The sequence below is a fragment of the Orycteropus afer genome, unplaced genomic scaffold (assembly GCF_000298275.1).
Source record: "Orycteropus afer afer isolate SDZICR_OR568_19922 unplaced genomic scaffold, OryAfe1.0 scaffold00189, whole genome shotgun sequence".
In the NCBI taxonomy this organism is placed as follows: domain Eukaryota; kingdom Metazoa; phylum Chordata; class Mammalia; order Tubulidentata; family Orycteropodidae; genus Orycteropus; species Orycteropus afer.
The window spans coordinates 1,844,380-1,848,625 of NW_006921776.1; positions in this window are offsets into that span (position 1 = coordinate 1,844,380).

Genomic DNA, 4,246 nt, shown 5'->3' on the forward strand with positions numbered 1-4,246 from the left:
TTCTTTCATAGCACAACTGGAAACATTGAGGTCTTCTATGTGGCACTTTCACCATGAACTCAGCAGCCCTTAGCTCATCTCACTCTTTCACCACTTTGTCTAGTATAAGTAGGACCAACCAACCAGCTTCCTTATACTCCTCATGCTGACAAAATTGCAGAAAAGTATCAAATATGAGATCACCCAGAGCCTCCCTTCTCACAAGTATTTGATCTGTTTGTGGTGCTGTTTTGCATATTTTAATGTTGCCACCTCAAGCCACAGATTAGCAGAGACAGGGTCACTACAGTCTTTACAATTAATCAAAGTGGTGAACCAATTTAGGAAGCCCATCCATATGGTTTTGTCTCTCTAGAACCACTCTAGGTACCAAATTTGTTAGATTGGGTTCTCTAGAGAAACAAAATCAGTAAAGCTTATATATAGAAAGAAAGAGAAATTTATCTTAGGAAAATGGCTCACACACTTATAGTAGCTGGTGAGTCCAAAGTTCTTGGATCAAATGTCAAGCTGGAGGTTTTTCCCAACTATGCAACTGCAGGGGCTGAGGAGCTCAAGGTTGGCAGGCAGCATACTGATTTCGACTCCAAAAAGTGATGAATCTAAGATCTCCAGGTTGAGTGGTGGATTCTTTACTCACAGACAGTTGTGGGCAGCACAAGAGAATCCCAATCCATGAAGAGTGTCTCTTTTCCCAAGATGTCCATAAATATACTGGAAGCAGGCCACACCCATAGGAAAACTCCCTTCAATAGATTGGCTGCTCCAAACATGTTCATTTGATCCCATCATGGGAATAACCACATCACAACTGCTTAAATCACACAGAATTGTGGTTCAGCCAAGTAGAAACACAGCTCCAACTATCACATAAAGCAAGCACAACCTTGATACAAAAAACAGGTAAAAACATCACTCAAAAGGAAAACCACAGCCCAATATCCCTCATGAACATAGATGCAAAAATCTTCAACAAAATCCTAGCCAATAGACTCCGACAACATATCAAGAAAATCATTCATTATGACAAAGTTGGGTTCATATCAGTATGCAAGGATGGTTCAACATTAGAAAAGCAATCAACGTCATCCATCACATAAGTAAAACAATGGAAAAGAACCACATGATCATATCAATTGATACAGAAAAGGCATTTGATAAAGTCCAACACTGTTCCTAATAAAAACTCTCAGAAAAATAAGAATAGAAGGGACATTTCTCAACATAATAAAGGGCATATATGCAAAAAAATAAGCAACGTTATTCTCAATTGAGAGAGACTGAGACCATTCCTCTTGAAAATGGAAACCAGACAAGGATGTCCTCTATTATCACTTCTATTCAATATTGTATTGGAAGTCCTAGCCAGGGCAATAAGGAAAGAAAGGGAAATAAAATGTATACAAATTGGTAAGGAAAAGGAAAATTATCCCTATTTGCTGATGATATGATCCTATACCTAGAAAACCCAAGAGATTCAGTAAAGAAAACTACTGGAACTAATTGAGAGATTTAGCATCATGGCAGGATACAACATCAACATACAAAAATCAGTTGGATTCCTCTATACCAGCAAACTCATTGCTGACAAAGAAATAAGGAAATTAATACCATTTACAATAGCTACCAAACCAAAAATAAATAAATAAATAAAATACTTGGTAATAAATCTTACCAGGGACACAAAAGACCTATACAAAGAAAACTACAAAACACCACTTCAAGAAACCATAAGAGATCTATATAAACAGAATAACATAACATCCTCTGGCTAAGAAGACTGAACATTGTGAAAATGTCAATTCTATCCAAACCAATCTATACATTCAATGCAATCCCAATCCAGATCCCATCAACATTCTTTAAGGATATGGAGACACAAATCACTAACTTTATAAGGAAAGGAAAGAGACCTTGGATAAGCAAAGCACTCTTGAAGAAGAAGAACAAAGTAGGAGGTTTCACACTCCTGGATCTCAAAACTACTATACAGCTACAGTAGTCAAAATGGCATGGTATTGGTACAACAGACACATTGACCAATGGAATAGAATTGAGAACCCAGAAGTAGATCCATGGACCTATGGTCAGATGATCTTTGAAAAAAGACCAAAATCCATTAAATGTGGAAGAGATTGTCTGTTTAACAAATAGGGGTGGCAAAACTGGATTTCCATTTCCAGAAAAATGAAACAAGATCTTTATCTCACACCATATGCAAAAACTAACTGTAGATAGATCAAAGACTTAAATGTGAAACCTAAAACTATAAATTTCCTCAAGGAAAAACTAGGGGCAAATTTAGGGGCCCTAATATATGGCATAAATAGACTATCAATCATAACCCAAAATGCACAAACAGCAGAAGATCAACTAGATGAATGGGGCCTTCTAAAAATCATATTTTTATGTGCTCCCAAAGACTTCTCTAAAAGAGTCAAAAGAGAACCTACAGATTGGGGAAAAAAAATTGGCAACAACATATCTGACAAGGGACTTTTCTCTAAAATTTATAGAAAATTCCAAGGCCTCAACAACAAAAAGAAAAATAATAAAATTAAAAAATGGGCAGAAGACATGAATAGACACTTCACTAAGAAGAACATTCAGGCAGCCAACAAACACATGAAGAAATGTTCATGATCATTAGCCATTAGAGAGATGCAAATCAAAACACAATGAGATTCCATCTTTGCCCAGCACTAGAGCAAAGTTCAACAAGGCAGAAAATAATAAATTCTGGCAAGGATGCAGAGAGATTGGGGCTCTCATACACTGCTGGTGGGACTGTCAAATGTACAACCACTGTGGAAAGCAGTATGGCAATTACTTAATAAGTTGGAATTAGAAGTACCATTTGACCCAGCCATTCCATTACTAGGTATATATCCTAAAGAAGTGAGAGCCAGGACAAGAAAAAATATATGCACACCCATGTTCATTGCTGCACTATTTATAATAGCAAAAAGATGGAAACAACCTAGGTACCCTTCAACAGAAGAATGGATAACCAAGCTATGGTACTTATGCACAATGAAATACTATGCAACAATATATAATAACATAGACTCTGCAAAACACTGCACAACATGGATGTACTTGTAGGACATTATGCTGAGTGAACCAAGTCAATCACAGAAGGACAAATATTGTATTAGTCCAGTATTGTAAAAAGTCAAAGAAAGGTTTATATGTGGAAGGAAATTTTCTTTGTTGGTTACTAGTGGTAGGAGCTTTGGTAGCATAGTGCCTAAGGCACTTGACTGCTAACCAGAAGGTTGGTGGTACAAACCCGCCAGCCACTCCTCAGAAGGAAGGTTGGGCATTCTACTTCCACAGTGATACTGCCTCAGAAACCCAAGGAAGGGTTGCTATGAGTCGGGGCTGACTCAACGGCACACAACAACAACAACAGTGGTGGGGGGATAGGGGAGGGAACACTGCTAGATATTGTGTTGTTAGGTGTTGTTCAGTTGTCTCTGACTCATAGAGACCCTATGCACAGCAGAATGAAACACCGCCTGGTCCTGCACCAGCTCCATGATCCCTGCTATACTTGAGCTCATCACAACAGCCACTGTGTCAGTCCATCTCATTGAGGGCCTTCCGCTCCTTTATCAACCCTCCATCTTACCAAGCATGACATCCCTCTCCAGGGAATGGTCCCTTCTGACAACATGAACCAAAGTAGGTGAGACTAAGTCTGGCCATTCTCACTTCCAAGGAGCATTCTGGCTGCACTTTCTCCAGAACAGATTTCTTAGTTCTTTTAGCAGTCCATGGTACTTTCAACATTCTTCTCCAGCATCACATCTCAAAAGCATCAATTCTTCATTGGTCTTTGTTATTCATTGTCCAGCTGTCACATTCATATGAGGTGATTGAAAATACCATGGTTTGTGTCAGACTCAACTTAGTCCTCAAGGAGACATCTTTGCTCCTCAGCACTTGAAAGAAGTCATTTGCAGCCGACTTGCTCAGTGCTTTATGTTGTCCGATGTCCTGACTACTGCCTCCATTGTTGTCAATTGTAGAACCAAGCAATGGGGAGTTTTTGACAACTTCACAATCTTTTCTCCATTCATTGTGATGCTGTTTACAAGTCCAGTTGTGAGAATTTTTGTTTTCTTTATATTGAGATGTAATCCATACTGCAGACTTTAGTCTTCAATTTTCATCAGTAAATACTTCAAGCCATCCTCACATTTCAGCAAGCAAAGTTGTGTCATCAGCATATTGCTGGTTG